This window comes from Heloderma suspectum, chromosome 1 (genome assembly GCF_057233095.1).
Source record: "Heloderma suspectum isolate Gila_16-S chromosome 1, 16-S_ref, whole genome shotgun sequence".
Taxonomy (NCBI): Eukaryota; Metazoa; Chordata; class Lepidosauria; order Squamata; family Helodermatidae; genus Heloderma; species Heloderma suspectum.
The window spans coordinates 115,897,680-115,917,096 of record NC_139458.1 but is presented as its reverse complement, the minus strand read 5'-3'; the positions used below and the strand labels follow the sequence as shown (position 1 = coordinate 115,917,096).

General features: G+C 39.8%; 1 protein-coding gene across 20 annotated transcripts in view; it reads right to left on the bottom strand.

The window, feature by feature from the left end:
• The window catches only part of STK33 (serine/threonine kinase 33), a 97,620-nt gene that overhangs the window by 65,579 nt on the left and 12,624 nt on the right, over nucleotides 1-19,417 (bottom strand). For 11 of the 20 annotated variants that reach the window (XM_084854844.1, XM_084854935.1, XM_084854925.1 and 8 more), the window contains one exon: nucleotides 6,085-6,146. The gene's annotated coding sequence lies outside the window, so the exon portion shown is untranslated. The remainder of the gene's footprint in view (nucleotides 1-6,084; nucleotides 6,147-19,417) is intronic. The other 9 variants (XM_084854860.1, XM_084854881.1, XM_084854898.1 and 6 more) reach the window with 1 other exon arrangement.

The window sequence follows — 19,417 nt, the reverse complement described above, 5'->3', positions numbered from 1 at the left end:
CTCAGGCATGCTATTATTTGATTACACAATTTCATTGACAGGTTGAAAGGCTTAAAAGGCAACTGAGAAATGTGGAAGATTTCATTTTCACAGGAAAAGGATTCATTTCCTCATTTGAAAGGATATCACCATGTCATTTCCTCAAAGCTAAAAAAAATCTGTCCTTTGTTGTAAGAAGCTTGACAAGAAAATTCCTTTTCTATATCTTCTAATCTCAAAACAGCAGATTTCTTGTCTGTTATAGTTGGATTTTTTCCAATAGTGCAAAGCATCATTTGAAAATATTAATGGCTATTATAGCTCTGATAATAATTGTTCTGTCTGTGTATTTTTGTGGAAACCAGTATTTTGAAATCCAGTTTTTCCTCCATCCTTCCATCCTCCTCATGTCCATTTAGCTATTATGGCTTGGATCCAGACTTCATGTTCCACATACAGAAAGGTTCCTTCAGTCCACAAAAAACATGTGATCCAGCAGAGGAATCCCACTAGTGGAAAGGGGGAAGTCTAAAGATTTAGAAATAATAACAATAATTTAAATAGAAATACAGTATATCTCACCATTGTGGAAATGCCTGACCAAGGTGCCTTGTGGGCCTGCTCAGCCTGCTGTCCAGGTGCTAACTGTTGATGGGCAACTTCAAAGCCCCTGCTCTCCCACCTTAGGGTTCTTTGCCTTTAAACCAGATTGAGACTGAACACCTCTTCAATAAAGGACACCTTCAAATTGAGAATTATCCTCTGCAAGCTCACCAAAATAGAGGATTGTCCTCTGTAAAGTAGGGCACTTGGACACTGGCAAAAGTCACCTCCCCGCTTCCATAGGAAGGAGTATCCCCCAAGTGAAACTCTGCTCATAAGATGCTCTGGTTGGTGGGAGCAAAGTCTGGATTCAGCCCAATGTTTCTCTTGGAGTCCACCAAGAAGCATAGTCTATCTATAACATTCAATATAGTTGTCTACACCTTGAATCCTCAGAATAGGTCAAGATTTAAATCAAAGTAAATACACAGTTGGTTTCTGCTGGAATGACTGATGACAAAATAAGAATGAATATGTAAACAAGGGAATTTTCCAGCTGCCATGCATATAGAGCTTACTGCCTACTTAACTGTCTTCACAGGTCCACAACTGTCCATAACATGCATGAAATGAGGCAGGCACTAGATCCTACAAAATCTACTTTCAAAAAAAGTCTCAGATCTAATCTAAGCAAAGATAAAGAATTTATTTTAAAAACACAGACACACTCTGTATCAGGGGCTACTCTGCCAGACAGTATGATGATTAACCTCCATGGCCTCCTACATTAATCTGCCACACCCACAGCTCCAGAAATCCCCATCTAGGCTAGCAAGCCACTGCTTCCATAAAAATGAGACTAGGCTGCTTTAAAGAATTAGTACAGTATAGTATAACAGCAGAGAACTGAGTTGGAAAGGCACATCTTCCCCACTGAGAAGGAATGATTTGCAGCCTGGCTCTTGCTGTGATAACATTACAGACTGAAGGCCCTTTGCCTATGTACTGCCTTAATGCACAACTCAGATCTTACTTACTTCCTAGACCTTGTGTTTGTCCCAGATCCTGTTTCCCACTCTATTCTAAATACCTAGTACCTGATCCCTTGTCCTGACTGATTTTGAACCAGAAACAAGCCCTTTCATTATTGCCTTCTTGTTCTTAGCCCATTCATGATTAACCCACTGGTATCTGCCAGCCAAGAAACATCATATTCCGGTGAAACTGTAGCTTAATGCTGGTTGCTCATCTCTATCTGACTTCTGCCTACTTCTGATTGAGGACTGACTAATTAATCACTTATCCAATTTGAGCCTGACACATTCTAGTAGGTGTACTATATTATATCACAGTGAGTTGTGTATTGAGAGTACTGTAGGTGTTACAGTGTTAGAAGTACTGTCTTCTATGACATTGCAGCAGGTGCTGTGAGTGCTGGTTGCACAGTATGTGTTGCACTGAGGTGTGTGGTACCAGCATGTTTCTGAGCCCAATTTAAAGTGCTGGTTTTGACCTTTAAATCCTTAAACTGTTTGGGACCAAATGACTTGAAGGACCACCTTCACCCCTATCAGCCTGTCCACACTTTAAGTCCAGCAACAGAGGTCCCTCTCACGTGCCCACCTGTGAGGGACGTTAGGTGCGCGAATACACAAGAGAGAGCCTTTTCCGCAGGGGCCCCACACCTCTGGAATAAGTTGCCAACAGGGGTCCATGAGGCCCCATCATTGCAGACTTTTAAGAAGGTCCTGAAGACTTACTTGTTTACTCTAGCCTTCCCCTGATTATGTTTTATGAGACTGGGTTGTAGCTGCAACTATGTTGCAGGTTTTGTCTTATGCTGTTGTTACTTGTTTCTTGGAGCATTTGCTGTTTATATTACTGCATCTTTTTATTATATTAATTTTATTGTTGTATGCTGCCTTGGGAGGGCTCCTGCGCTGAACAGTGTCCTAGAAATATTTTAAAATAATAAATAAAACTGTGTTCCTTTGTGATAGTGTAAAGTATAGCATTGTGTGTGAGAGAGAGATGTGTAGATGCATGAAATGGAAGTGTGGGATGTACAAGGAGGATGTGTGCAGGTAGTATAATGTTTGTGTGACAACTTTTGTATTTTGATGCATATTCACCTGTCCAGTTAGAGAATATTCAGTAACATCCCATGACATCACAACACTTCAGCCTATTGTTACTGGGAGCGTCACCATTACCACCACAAAATTGAGTAAATTACAACAAAGATAATGTTCATATACTAAAACACAGTTTTTCTAAGTATCAGCCTTCTAGGAGGAATAAAAGCCTTTGAAATGAATGTTAATATTGTAAAGAAGTATTATGGCAAGAGACTGCATAAAAAAGCTAAGAAATTTTCAAGAGGTTGGCTCGGATGTGATCTATAGGCAATAGATTATGACAGTATCAGATGTACAGTGGAAGCAAGAGTCCAAGAGCAAGCTGTTAGGCAGGCAATTACCACTGACAAGTTAAAGCTTGCCTACTTTGACTATCTGTCCCAGCCAACGTTGTTGGGGGACAATCTGGACCTGAAATGCCACACTCTGGGTTCCCGATCAAAAGATAAAGAAGCATGTATAGCTGGGGGTTTTTTTACAGGTGGGAAGTGTTTGTCTTTCCAAATGTTTGTCCCTCACAGTCTCCTATTGACAAGAAGGGGTGCAAGAAGGAAGGAACGCCTGCATTCCACTGCTGCATTAAGGACCATTTCAAACATATATTACTATGCCCAAACTTTGGTATGTATGGCATGGTAAGTAAACACTTAAAGCCACCTTACATCTCTGCCTCTTCACAGGAATCGTGAGCTAAATCACACATACACATACACACTAAACATACAGTACTGTGCAAAAGTCTTAGGCCACCATTAGATTTGTTGTTTTAGCAATGGTATAATGACCATATATAATTATTTCTCAGTCTCTTCATTAGAATACAACCAGAAAATACAGGAAATTTGTATGCAGTATTCAACAATTAAAAAAAAAATCAGAAAAAACAGCTTCCATAGGCTAAAGTGGCAAGTATTTAGTATGACCTCCTCTTACACTAGAGTAACAGCAGGCGCCTGGCCAGGAATGGTCTTCATGGAAGGGTAGCAGCCAAGAAACCACCCTGTTCCCCTTTGTGAAGGGGAACAGGGTAAAAAGGCTAAGATATGCTAAAGCTCCCAAAGATTGGAATGAGGATTAGCGGAAAAGAGTATTATAGAGTGATGAATCCAAGTTTGACATTTTGGGGTCGAATCATTGACAATATGTGAGAAGAAGAGTTGGAGGGAGATGGACAAATGAGTGCTTGTGGCGTTCAGTGAAACATGGTGGAGGGTCTGTCCTGGTTTGGGGCTGCATTTCTGCCAGTGGTACTGGCAACCTTGTCCGTATTGATGGGATCATGAATGCTGAAAAGTACAGACAGGTTTTAATTCATCATGCCATTCCTCCTGGAAAGCGCCTGATTGGGAATGGTTTCATTTTTCAGCATGATAACGATCCCAAGCACAATGCTAATGCAGTGAAATCATATTTAGCGAGGAAAACAGCTGATAAAACACTCACAGTCATGGGCTGGCCTCCACAGAATCCAGACCTGAATATTATAGAGGCAGTATGGGATTACCTGGACAGAGAAATAAATAAAAGACAACCTACATCTAAAGAAGAACTCTGGGAAGTGCTGAAAGAAGCCTGGTATAATATACCAGAAGATTACTTCAGAAAAGTTCAGGATAGTCTCCCCAAAAGAGTTCAAGATGTGCTCAGAGCCAAGGGAGGTCACACTAAATACTGATTTTTGCCTGTACATATTTCCTGTATTTTCTGTTTGTATCTTAATACAGAGACTGAAAAATAATTATGGATGGTCATTAAAACTTTGCTAAAACAACAAAGCTGGTGGTAGCCTAAGACTTTTGCACAGTACTGTAGGTCACAGAAACTCTCTGCTTATAAATGAAATTTTACTTTAGTACGGAGGAATCTGTATAGGCAACATCTATACTGTAGAACCCTGGGACTGCATTCATGTATCATGTATGTGTGCGACATCTAAGAACCCCCAGAGAAATCAGGCTGTTTGGCATCCAACTCTGTTTAAAGAAACTTTATTTAGAGTTTAGGGATACCATATAAATTGCCTTTGTGGTATGTTTGGCACACAAACAAATGCAGTTCTGGCCTTTGATCAGTGGCTTTAAAACAACAAAACAACAACAAAGCAGTAAATGACCTCAAGCAACAGGAAATACTGGGGTGGCAAACATACTTTATCACAGGGAAAGCTAACCCACCGCTACATTGTTAAAATAGTCAAACTCAATCCTGTCTAGTTCAAAATGTTATACTGGGTTTTACAGCACAATCCTATGTATATTTACTCAGAAATACATCCCACTGTATTTAATAGGTCTTACTCTTTTGAAAATGTGTTTAGGATTGCAGCCCTAGGCTGCTTCCAGGTGAGGCTTTATCACACCATCAGCCTGCCTTAGAGGGGATCCAGACGATGCTGTCTTCCACTCATAACCCTCCTATATTGTCCCACAACTTCTTCTGCCTTTTTCCTTCCTGCAGAAAATCCGTTGAGGGAAAAAGAGTGCCTTCTGACTAGTAGCACTAGGAGCCCTCCTACAATATGTGGCTATCACACTTTTTAGAAAAATGATGACAAACACACCTGCTGGTGCCAATATAGCACCAAAGATCCAGAATCTTTCCATTAGGTTAGCCTACTTCCGCGCACTTAATGACAACAGAATATAGTAGCTACAAGATCAGCCTATAGTGAAAAGCAAATAAACTCTTAAACCCAGCGGGAGGATTACATACATACTAAGTTTTATTTAAATTGTGTAAGTACTTCCTAGTGATACCCTACATACAAATTAAATGTTAAGTAATGATAAACTGCTGGGGCTAAACTAGACGTGCCACCATTAATGCAATTAGCAATTGTGTGGATGGCTTTTTAAAAGTAAACTGCAGCCTCCACCCCACCCCACCCCAGGGGAGGTGGGCAAGAGAGATCCAGATCAGCACCCTGGTGTGGAGGGTAGGAAGGCTTTAACCCTTTGTCCTCTGCTGCAGTCCTGATCCAGATCAAACCCCCTGCACCAGCTATTTGCCTTGGGAGAAAAGGCTCCAATTTGTTCCCTACCCACTATACCAGGGTCCTGATCCAGACTGGGGACCCTGCATTTACTTTATGTCATGTTTACTTTAGCCCTGTTAACTCTGTTTTCATTGTCTATAGGGAGACAGCTGAAGTGTTCTTATTCACTTCATTTTCCTCTGTTTTAGGAAGCAAGATATAAAATGCAAAAATGCAAGTGAGACTGTCAGGAACTGTGGGCACCCTCTTTCTATGGGTGTGGGAGATTTTATTCATTGGACTACATAAAAATCAACTTCAAAACCTAACCAACAGCATTCATTCACTTTAAACTATATACGATTTTGTTTCCATTGAATAGCAAAAGAAAAAGAAACCTTTTCTAAACCTTGCATTTTAATAAAATTGATTAAAAATTAAAATTCTTACCTGATTTACTCACATTTGATTGGTCACACAAAAGCAATGTAACTTCAAAATGTTCCCATTGCCTATATTTAAAAAAAGAATGAATTTTACTTTCCATTTATACTTACTGCTCCAACATTGTAAGTAAAACCTGGAAGTATGCTTAAGAACAAACATCAAACTTATATGATAACAAAGTACCACAGCAGTACAATTCTCACCAGGTTTTCAGAGGCTGGGAACCAGGGCTTTATAATCAGTTGGGCACATCTGGAAGGGGGGAAAACTACAAGCAAAGACCCAAGGGGAGCAAATACAACTTAATATTTGATTACATGTAGAAGCGTCCCATTGCCAAGGACAACAAGGGCCAGGCCTGTACAAGTAAAAGTAATTATTTAACTAGCCAACCTGCTAACTAATGCTTCAGAACACTGAAAAAAATCATCCTGATTTTATAACATAGCAAAAAGTCATTGATGCTAATTATCTGCTAGTGAGAAAAATAAAGCAAATAAACCATCTTCATGTGCAAATAGCATACAATTTTTTTTAGGCTGCGATCCTAAACATGCTTGCCTGGGAGTAAATCTGACTGCACCCAATGGAGCATACTTCTGAGTAGACATGTATAGAACTGCACTGTTAGAGCTTCACTGAGCTTTTCTTAGAAAAATGCTATGTTCATTCTAACAATTCTCAGAAAACATATTATTTCTCCATCTGGCAATCAATTTCATGAAAGATTTGGCCCTATCACTGTGATAAATATTAGTGAAAGTGGCTATAAAATTTTGTGTGGTTGGTATATGACTCCTGCCCATCTTACCAAAATTAATAGCAATGAACATGATTCTTGTTGATGTTCCCAATCAAGGTCTTTTCCTCATTTTGTGGACTTGTCCAAAAATGGTGGGGTTTTGGAAAAATATATTCTATACTATTGAACAGATGATTGTGTATGCAATACTACTATATCCCCTACTTGTTTTGCTGGGTTATATGGATAAATTGGTACTTCTAGCTAGTATATTCAGAAATAATAAACTTCCTGAATTAAAACTTTGGTTAGTTAAAACCTAGAAAACTCCAGAAATGGCTAAGATAACTGAAAATATTCATTTATAGAAAACAGGAAAATGTGCATCTCTTTCACATGCTTGCATCAACTTTATGGAGAGGTAATATGGGCTTAAATTTATAAATTATTTGCATTGGTATAAATAGTGTATTTTATAATTTGTTTCTTTTATAATATACTGTTTTTGAAATTTTGTAATTATTGAAATTAAAGTATTTAAAAAATTTTCCAGAGATATGTCTCCCATGTTATCTCTTTTGACAAGAATGCTTGCATAATAACCAACATATATTCATCACATGCTAGAGGAAATAGGTTTAATGTATAGCGCCATAACTGATAGTTTTTATTAAAAAAAAAAACAGCTTGCTTGATTAGGCTAATCAAATATTCTCCCAATATAGTGATTGCATCACGGTGCATGAGGTTTTAGTTAAAAGTATGGCTATGACATTAGTCTCAGGAAGAGTTAGATACGATCCAAGTTTTCACATATTGACCCAGTTCGCACAATCAGAACAAGCCACCGTGGCTTAAACAAGCCACGGTGGCTTGTTGTGAGCCGCAGCATGTGTCAGGCACGATTGTATAATCACCGCCAGGCTGAGGCTTATCACAATTCTACAACCTTCCTAGTATGTTCCATTTACTTGCTTCTCCAAATTTGAATACCACCAGTCAGTTCAATCACAGATGTTACACTAGCACTGGACTTATTCCACTTATTCCACTTATTCCACTGGACCAATTTCATTCTTCCATATCACTCAAGCATGATAAAGTCATATTTATGTCATTATAGCAACACAATCCATAAGATCATGTGCTTCACCCACAACTTCAGATAAAACCTACTCAACTCCCTGATGACAACACACACTATGCTTTACATTTTTTCTTTCAAGTCATTAGCAAATTTATTCTTTGTACTCTGGCAAATAATGCAGAAGGCTCCTTATGCTACAATTTACCTTGAAAACAGAATAGTATCAATATACCCTCTCAACAATTGATTGATTGTCTTCAACCATTGAAGAGATTAAGAGGTTTTGCAGTAATTTTTGTTGGTGAGAGTATGAACAATCAGGAGATTACCTTCACATGTGGTGGCATTGTGCTAAGACAGATATTCTGGACAAGTGTTATAACCTATAAACCACATTAAAAGAATCACTACTAGGGTATTTGAAAGGCAGTGTCCCAGAGTCTTATAGGAAGCTCATCAAGAACCTCTTGGTGATAGCAAAATGACAGTAGTCAAACACTGGAGAGAGAAACATTTGTCTTCACTTTATCATTGGTTCAGGAAAGTTTGGGAGGTAGAATAATTTTTTTTTTCAAATCAAGCTATACTAATGCATATCAAAACAAACTAAAAAGAAGCAATTTTGTAACAAGGTAGAAACAGGTTACAAGGTTTTGGAATCTACATTAAAGTGAACCAGGGAGGCACCATATTTATCTCTCCTGTACTTGGTCTCATATAAGTGATTTTCGAATTTCAGTGTTGTTGTAATTGAGATACCTAACAAAAATGACATAATCATTCTGGTAAATGGAAAAACCTTCCTTGCCTGCTCAAGCAGTACTCCTCTACAACATCCCACTATAACCACCAAATATTATCATATCATAAGAGGGTCAACTACAAATCTTCAATTAATGTCATGGGTAAAGTCAACAGGAGGTTAATGTAACTGTGCCCTTCTACTTTGCAAATGTTATGTCTATAAGCAGCCTGAATCCATATATGCATATTTATAATTATATATCTACTTATGTATACACAATGTGTGTAGGTCTGTGAGATATATTCCCCGTGTGTGTGTGTGTGTGTGTGTGTGTATATATATATATGAATGATATGCCAGTAAACACGTAATGAAATGAAATGTTTATTTCCATGCAATTACATTTCTGTTCAAATCTCTTATGTATTACTGAAGTGTAAGGTTGTGTGGTTTTAGTTTTCAATAAATAATTACATGAAAGATTGTCACAAATTATTAACATTATATACTTTGGCAGGGCCGCTCACCATCAGCTGTTGCCAATTTTTGCTCACTTTATATTGTGTTGGATATTAACTCAAAGATGGCATTACATACACTAATGAAAGGACAAAGGCTTCTTATCTACTCCCTCTGTGCAGGACTATTAAAACCATCTTTTGTATCATGCCTTAGTAATAAGATGCTGTTTTATGGTGTTTGCTCTATCTGTTGAGGTAAGATAATGGAGCAGCTATTGTCCAGGTAGATTTTCATTTCATCTGGTACCTAGCCTAAGATGCAAATCCCCACCTTCACATATCTTTGAACCTGCTGTTCTTAAGCCATAGGTGTAGTCATAAAACACTCCAGTGCACAGGGAGATATTAATGCAAGAAAAAATCTGCTCACTATCAAAACAAGCACTGTTACTGTTATGTGATTCACAAAAATATGTTCTTAGGGCTGTTATCTCCACTGTTATAGAGATACATCCTATGGAGAGCAGGAGGAACGACAGAGGTGATCTTCGCCTCTGCAGTCCTCATGCTCTGCATTTTGGGTAGACAGGCTTTTTTGCCCTTCTCACTGGGGTGCATCAGAGCAGGATGGAAGAAGGCTGGCAAGGCCTGGGAATATGTCATATCCCGTCTTCCCCAGTCCCGTCCCCTCCCTTCCCACTGGCATGTCCCTTTTACCCTCCTCCAAGGTCACCGTTGCAACCTCGGAGAGGCAGCCAGCACCATGCCAGCTGAGAGGGGGAAGGGGAGTGGAGCACGGACAGCACTTTGCAGTTGGAACTCCACACCGTCCTTGAATGCAGGAATCCGAATTATCCTATGGCCCTGCAGACTCTGTCTATGGGCCACAGGATTGCTCCGTTGGTCACTTTAGCATGTCAACAGCTTTGAAAATCAAATACACAGGCCAAAGCTTCTGTAATTTCAAATATTTCATAGCTTAAAACTATACTGTTACACTAACCAAATATCCCAGATAGTGCTAAATAGTGTTAAAGTAGCATTATAAACTGAAATATGAAGTATTTGGAAAATTAATATCATATTATGCTAGAAATCCTAATAAAGGATGGTATTCTAATATGAAATAGCACAAATTTTAATAAACATTTTCTGGGCAAATGTCAATCCAGTTTCATGTCTAGTTTCAGCACAGAATCTGCCTTGGTAATCCTAATGGATGACCTATAATGGCAGAGGGACTGAGTGAGTGTGACCTCTTAGCAGCCTTTAAGACTATCAGCCATGGTGTCCTTCTCAATAGGCCCCGTATGGTGGCAGCTGGAGACATGGTTATATGGTAGTTATGCTCACACATGCAGGGCCACCTCCACAAGGTGATGCTGGGGGATTACTGCTCAGCCCTGTTGCATTCATAATCAGGGTCCTGCGGGATTCTATGTTATCCCCCATGCTCTTTAACATTAACATGAAGCTGCTGAGAGGGGCCATCTGTGGATCTGGTGCCATCATATGCCAATGACACCTAACTCTACTCTCTTTGACATCAGTCAGGTGAGGCAGTGAATGTACTCAACCAGTGCCTAAAATTAGTAATGAGCCTAATGAGGGCCAATAAACTGAAACTCAACTTGACAATATGGAGATTCTATATACCCCATCCTTGAAAATCACAAAACCAATTCACTGGGCAACAAGGGCTTAGTGAATTTTGCTGCTGAGTTTGCACCATTAAAGTTCAGCTACAGACTCATCATATTGCATGAGCTGGGTTTACACTCAAAAGCAGGTGATGGCAACAGCATAATGGCGTTCTTTGAGCAGTGCTGCAGCCAGACTTCATGAAGACTTTCCACCTCTTCTGTCCTTTGCAGCCTGCCATTTTTACTCATTAGTGGCAAGTACAGGGTATTATTTTGAGTAATAAATGTTAAGATACGAATGAATTTTCAGAATTCTACGTGGTTCACTGGGGGAGAAACTTCGGGACTGGCCTACACTTGACTGAATTCCTTCCTCTTCACTCGGTAATCACTTCTGTGCACAAAAGGGATTTCATCCAGAATGGTATCACTCATCTTCTTCACCTTGCCACTAGCTTTTAAATCAACGAATATAGGATTTACTATTTGTTTACATTTATACACCATTCTTCTTTGGGAACCTTGGTGAGGCTGACATAGAGCACCCAAGCGATCACCCACACAGGTGCTGGCCAAACTGAGACCTGATTAGCTTTGTGAATTTGTCATAACAACTCCTCTGGAAGATCAGACCGAGGATCCTGTTTCCAAAAGTGGCCAGCTGGAAAACTCCAGAAAATCCACAAGCAGAGCATGAAGGCAATAGTTCTTTCCTACTGTCTGTCCTCAGCATTTGGTATTCAGAGGTATACTGCCCCTGAACATGGAGACTGAATTTCGCTATCATATCTAATAACTTTTGATAATCTATCTCCACCTCAGCATCAAGTGTCTTCAGACTTCCTCAAATATTCATTTATTAAAATGACCAATACAAGCAATTCACTACTCTTGTCTCCTTCCTTCCACAACCAGTTTTTTTAATCAGAAGTCTCTCTTTGACTTGTCTAATCAAGTACTGTTTCACATGTCTAGCACACAAATCATGTCAAGTTTCCTGCAGCACTCCCGCATTTGCCCCATCAAGGTTTTTCCAGATTAGTTCACAGCAAAAATGCAGTTGCATTGGACTTTTTATTCATTTTATTTCTATGTCACTTTTCAATAACTTTACCAAAGCAGTTTACAAATCAATGGTAATATACACAAGAAATAATTGTTTTGTTGTTGGATTTATTACTGTTGATTTCAAATCTAATATTGTTAACATAAACAAAGTGCTTGTCAAACGACAATGTTTTGCTGGTAGCAAACTCTAATTCTTCTCCCACCTAGTGGGACCCTTGAAATCTAGACTCCATCCGGACTACTGTAAAAGTGTCACAAGGACCTATCGGATAGCATCTATGCCACTGCAGATCATGAACCACACAGCTACCTAACTCCATATTTGCATCATACTGTGTATGGTGTATTTGGTATTCTATATTTGGTATTCTGTGTCTGGTGGCTAGTGTGTGTCAGAAAGTTGGGCCTGACATACTGTGACCTTCATACCAGTTCTCAGCCTACAAAGAAAAGTCTCACATGGGAGCTGGAAATGACTGGATTCAAGGCACAGCCTAGAAAAAGCCTTTATCCGATTCACTGCCTGCATCAATTAACTCAGTCTTTGTTTTGGCACTTTAGCTGGATTCGCTACTAAAAGTCTTCTTTGCCTTGAATATAGTCAGTTTCCTCTGCCCTGACAGCCTCCTATTTGCAGGAGCAGCACAACCACCCTCCTCCCCAACAAGCAAGGTTATCCCCCTCTCATATGGGGGTTAAAATCAAAGTTGTAAAAGAAACTACATGATAGATACATAGATAGATACATCTATGTATCTATCATCTATCATAGATAGGTGATAGATACATAGATGTTAGACAGCAGACAGACAGATTTTATATCCCACCTTACTTCCAGAAAGGAAACTGAAGGTGGCATATAAACAAAAGATCAACAATACTTAAAACAATACCATCCAACCCCTTACTCATACAGCAGTCTTAGGGAGCAATCCTATGGCTGCTAGACAGCAGCTAGACAGCCATAGGATATGGTGTTTTCCAGGAACTGACCTCGGTTCCTGGAGAACTGACCTCCCTCCACTTCCGCACTGCCTCCGAGGCAGCGTGGAACAGCCCTGTCCTCCGCGCTCGCAAGAGGAGTGCGGAGAGGCTGGAAAGGGGCGTGGCTGTTGGACGTTCCAGGGCAGGGAGACTGTAATTGCCTGTACGACACATCCTGTGTCGTACAGCAGCCTCCTTCCCCACTCCATGTTCCTGCAGCTAGACAGCTGCAATCGGCTGTCTAGCCAAAAAAGCAGGGCAGGAGGAGCGCAGAGGAAATGATCCCCTCCGCGCTCCTCCTGCTCTGCTTTGGATAGGCAGTTGCATGGCCGCCTATCTCGATAGGATTGTGCCCTTAAAAACCTAAATAAATAACAACAGTAACAATTTCTAGGAGCAGAGGTCAACCGTGAGAGCTCAATTAAAATGAGCCCAAAGGTTATTAAAGTTTTTTAATCAAACTTTCATTTAATTTTAGTTCATTACCCTGATGGAGTGATGCAATTTCTCCCCCTCCCCCATATCCATTCATATCAGATCAGATGCATCTGATGAAGTTCGCTCCTGCATGCAGAAACATACATTGCAATAATTTCCATGTCAATCTGTTGCAGCCTACCACGGCTTATTTAACCTGGCAAAGTTGACTTATGCAACGGTTGAACAACGCTCAATGGGCTCGGACGACAGAGTTAAACAACCCTCGCATAACTTTAAAATAAAGTTAAAACCATGGGTTACAAGCACTGCAAGTCACTGTGGCTTAAATAACAATGGGTTGCGGCAATCGTGTAAATCGGCCCACCATGTCAGACAATGAGGGGAATATTTTTCTGCAGGAATAAGTTAAAGAAAACAGCACACTCTATGTGTGAGTATGTAAATCATGTGTATGTAAATCGTGTAGATATCCAGTGTGAAAAAAATTATTTGTATTCCACTGTTATTTTCTCCTCAAAGAGAAATAAATCAAAGCTATTATCTTTGCAGTTATCTGGAATAAAACACAGAAGAATACAGGTTACCTTTTTTATCCTCCAAACTTTGACAAAATTATTTATCATTTACAAGTCTGTTATATAATAAGACAAAACCTTCGATAAAACTTCACTCAAATACCAGGGGTGATCCAGCATACACAGCATTGCTAAAAGTAGAAAGGAAACACTGAAGGCTACAGACTTGATAAAAAGTGTGTTGTTGTTTTCCAGTTAACTTCAGAGCTTGCTATGAAAAAGGGAGATATGATAAAGATCCAGTGCTAAACAGAAACTACAGTCAACTAGTTTGATTATCCAGAAGATGCTTAAAGCTTGAAATCAAAACTGCTGCTATAATATAAAGTACATTTTTAAAAATCTGGAAAAAAAATACTTAAAAACCCAAATAACTAACTTGCAATATTTTACACTCAAAAGTATCCAAAACAGTCAAATAAGTCTGTGTTTTTCTTAATATAGATAACTAATCCTGTAGTTATTTATTATTTCCACAAGGTGGCACCTTAGTCCTATATTTGCTCGTTACAATTAACTGTTGTTTTTCAAAATATTATACTGCTTGTTAGTGAAAAAATATATTCTTGTGGTTTATACTTCAGATCACCAAGGGCTTTCATTTTAAAAAAATCTGAAATAAAAATTTCTCATCTGTAGCAATATTCAGCAGAATATGTATACTCTGCACATGTTTAACCACATTGTTCTCCCCAAATCACCAAAAAATCACTTTGTCCTTCATGGAAGCTGGGAGGTACACACTGCAAAGCAGATGTGTGTGGGGTAACTAAAAAAGGAAGTTGTATTATCCCCTTCTGGTTCTACTTTTGAGTAAATTTCAGTAAAATGCTGCAGCTCTTCCCCTTGAGTAAACCTCTTCAGGGAAGAACAGCAGCATGCCATTTGAATCTCAGTAGTATCCATTCAATTAACTGAGCTTTGTCCTTTTTAGTAAACTGCTTTCTAGCACAAATCCCTGTCACATTCCACTCCACCCCAAGCTCTTCACTTGTGTCACAGCTGACAAAACACACGTTGCTGCTTTCAAGCAAAAATGGATTTTTTAAAAAATCTCAGGTACGTAGGTTTGCACCAGCCAAGTTAGTTCTGTGTTGGATTAAAACCCATTAAGATAGCTTGAGTCTTCTCCTAACCTGTCTATGTCCCCCAACCCACAAAGCAATCATGGTAGCTATTACCAACATCTTAATATAGTTATGAGTTGTGGGTTGGTCTGAAGGACCTTTCAGGGATCCCTCACACCCCAGTGCCTATGACGGCAAAGAGATTTAAGATTCTTTCCAACTATGTAATCCTTGCCTCTCATATTTCTGCAGATAGAGCTATCAGGGTGCCTACTTTGAGGCAATACCTCTTAAAGACAGGGGTGCAGAACTTGTAGGCCAAAATATCTGGAGGGGCACAAATGCCATGATCCCTCTCCATTGGCTATGGTGGCTGTGGCTGATGGGAGCTGTAGCCAAAACATCTGGAGGGCTGCAAGTTGCCCCTTATATAAGACCAGCCATAGCTCAATGGTAGAGCACATGCTTTGCTTGGAGAAGGTCCCAGTTTTAATCCCTGGCATCTCCAGGGAGGGCTGAAAACCCCCTGCCTGAAACATTAGAGAGTCTTTGCCAGTCAGTGTCAACAATACTGGGCTGGGTGGACCAGGGGTCTGACTCGTTATAAGGCAGTCTCCTATGACAGCTAGTAACATTCTGGTGACGTGGTTCAATGGGAGCTAGGATGGCCCAAGAGTGCTTAGGTGATAAGCACAGATAACCAATCTTTCTTCCCCCACTAGACAAGGGAACGGAACAAGTAAGGTCTGTGTGTGTAGCAGGAAGGCGGTCTGTGCTGGAACTGGATCTGAAAAAGAGGCAGAGAGCTGAGTTTACAATATCTTGCAACCTCCTGTTTGTTACACTGCACCAATCTTTGTGCCCTGATCCTAGTTTGCTCCTTCAGAAGCTCATGAGATCAGGCCATAAGTAATCCCACCTCCATACAGAGTGAACACAACAAAGAATGTATTCAGACCAAGGCCTTAAAAATGATAAACAAAAGAATACACTATGATGAAGGGGCAGCACACAATTGGTAGAAGTATAACAGAAAAATTTAGCCAGTGATCTAAACATTCTGACTAACAAACTTGTAAAATCTTGTCTAGAGAGTCCTACTGTTAAATGGAAACCACAAAAGTGCACATAACAAAGCAGTTTGCCCTGTTTACAGCAGGCTTTGGTTGTTGCTAGGAGCACTACTTTCAATGGGATTTTTCCATTCTTGGCTTCCTCAAGTACTTGTTGTAACACTTCCCTACTCAAAATGCTTTTCGATTGCCCTGTGGTGTACTTAAATATTAGAGAGAGACCACTTCTATATAAAACCAGTGTACCGTATCTCTGTTTACATTATAGATGTACAATTATTGGGGAAATTTTGTACCAGCTGCACTGGTTCCTGGTGTGTTTCCAGGGCCAATTCAAGGTGCTGGTTTTAACTGTTAAAGCCTTAAACACTTTGAGTCCAGTGCACAACCTTTTTCATGTTGGGCACCGCATTGATTGTTGGGTGACCTATCGTGGATGCATGACAAAAGGGAGCAAGTCCAGGGCCAAGAGGTGTCTTCATCCCGTGACAACAGATCTAGCAATACAAAATCACTCCATATTACCATCCTTATTTTTCATTTATTCACTTGTATCTATTATTTTCCACTGCTTTGCTTTCCCTCAAAGATTCCCATCATAGCTACACTGTTCTTTGTTTCCTTTATTTTCTAATTTTATTTATTCCCTTTACTTCAATTGCTTTTTTATTTACATTGATTTTCATTTCCTTCAAACATCCCCCTCCACCTCCACAACTTCCTCCAATGTTTTGCTTTTGCACTTACTTTTGGAAAGTGCATTCCTGTCACTCTCCTATCAGCAGTACCATTCAGAGGGCAGGAGTCATAGTGCTCTCTGAGACCGGTTGCCGAAGTGTCTCCTAGAAAATGCTCCGGCTTCTGCACCCAGAGGGAAAGCCTGAGTGCAGAGGGCAACCTCTGAAAGTGGCAGCTGGAGAGACCCTGTGGAAATGAGTGGTGATGCTGGGCTTAATTGGAGGGGGTGGGATGATTGTGTGTGAGGGGGATTGGTGCTGGCAGGACTGGGCCAAAATCAGCAGCAGCAGAACCAGTAACACTAGGATCAGTGGCTGTGGCAGAAGGAGTGATCGGCAGTAATAGGGGTTCATGGAGGTCCACAAAAAAACCTTGGGGCCACATGTGGCCTCTGGGTTGTGCACTCCTGGCCTGCATTCTTGTAAAGCTGCCTGTAGGTTAAGATAATTCCAGAGTCCCTATTCACTGGCCCACCATTATGATCTGTAAGACTGGTAGGAACTAGAGATAGGACCTTCTTAGTGGTGGCCCATACCTTATGGAACTCCCTCCCAAGAGATATATGGTTGGCTCTGTTTCTTTGTTTTTAAAAGGGGGGTTAAAATGTATTTATTGGCTCTGGCTTTTAATTTTAATTTTTTAATTATATATGCTGCTTTTGTTACTACTTTATTATTAAATCTGTTTACAATTAATTTATGTCTTACACTAATATAGAATAGCATGATTTATATTGCTAGTTGGCTTGGGAAGACTGTAGTCTTGAAAGGCATCTAAGAAATACATTTAAATAAAATAAATAAAAATGTCAGTGGAAACTCACATCGCATCTATGGTTTGGTACTTTGCAGTCAGTCCAACGTAAAGATACCATAAAGATACCGTTACACAAAAATTGCTCCTGTTCAGAATATTTTCTTATTAGTCAGCCATTATTAGCTATTTAAACCCCTTTGTCCACACTTAGAACAAAGATAACTTTCAAGTCTTCTTTTTTAAAAAATCTGCAAAATCTTGCTAAGCCTGAGTTAACTGTCATTCAAATGTAATCATTTCTTACATTTTCTCTTGCCATTTCTTAAGTAGCCATTTTTTAAGAATAGGGGGGGAAACTCACCATTAATCTACTAACATACACTCTATGATATAAGAATCTTGTGAGCCATGAAGCCTAAAAAATCCTATTCCTTCCTTCCTTCCTTCCAACATCAAACAATTATATATGCTTATACAATGAATATTCATAAACTGTAATTTTATCAGCTGCTTCCCACCTTCAGATACTCATTGAAGAAGTTCACCATACTAGCAGTTAATCCATACTTTAAAATGTTAAATGAATGTCACGCTGAAAAAAAATACCAGCAGTAGGAGAGATGCTCCAGAACATTAATTGCCACATAGTGGCATCTGTTGATGCTTTAGATAACACACATCTTGGACAACTCCTTGCTTCAGTAGCAGCCTGGTCCCATGTATATTTATTCAAAAGTAAATCCCACTTAATTCAACAGGGACTACACCCAAGTATGCACACACAGGATTGCAATGTAAAACAGCATTACATTTTCTACTAGTAATGAAATATTATACAAATCTTAAACTTTTTCAGTAAAATTTAGTGTATATTTGCTCTGCTAGAACACTTACAGACAACCATTTCGGCAAATATGCCATAAGTCATGTCCAAAATAAGACACCCGGACACTCTACAGATCCTGCACCTGTACCATACACTAGGCTCTTTCAGGCCTTCTCACAGCAGGAACTGGTAAATCCTTCTATTTTTTGGCCTAGTCAATAAACATTGCCATCCCACCACAGAGCTACGGCTGAAGCAAACCAGTTAGTAAACTTATTCAAGTATAGACTAACCCTAAACTGAGTTTTGAACCAGGACTCAAGCATGGGGGATGGGAAAGGGTACATTTTACCATGGCCCAGAGATCCAGGGGTGGGGGCAACCTAGGCTGCACTCCCATTACCATGAAGGCGGGAAAATGAGGTTCACATGCTTGAGAATGTTTATGGAAACCTAGTTTCCTGTATCTATGTACTTACTATTCAGATCTTGTGGGACCTGATGTCCCTTCCAAGATAACTGTACAGTAAAATATGGCTGCCCCCATGTACTGACAGCCTACCAGGGGCATTATATGGGGGGAAAGCCTATCAGGGACACTGTACAGAAAAAAAAAAGATGGCTATCCTCATCAAAAAATGGGGGAACCATCTTTTTTTTACTCCATATAATTATCCAGGAAGGAACAGTATGTAATGAAATACGGCCACTTCCTGGAGTATTTTCAAAAGCATTTTCTACCCTTGCTGCAGGAGCCAAGCTTTCTAGATGTTCCAATTATCCTGAACTTGTAAAACAAAAAGAAAACCCTAAAGGTAGCACCCAGACCACCCAATACACTGTAAATAATCAAACCGCACTGTGGAAAGGTAGAACTGAGGAATAATTCGCATATCTACATTCCAATCTGAGCACTGGTTCAAGAAGTGCAAATGGGCGAAACTCCCTCCAAAATGCAGAGTGAATTAAATCATTCTTCTAGAAGCTGAAAGAAGTTTCAGCACACTACCACCCATCAAAAACTCCAGGTGTTCTACTATGAAGCAATTACGGTTATGTCACCTAGATATTATGTCTAGCGAGAATGAGCTTGCAAGAGAAATGGACAGCTGTGCCCAATGAGGTACTTA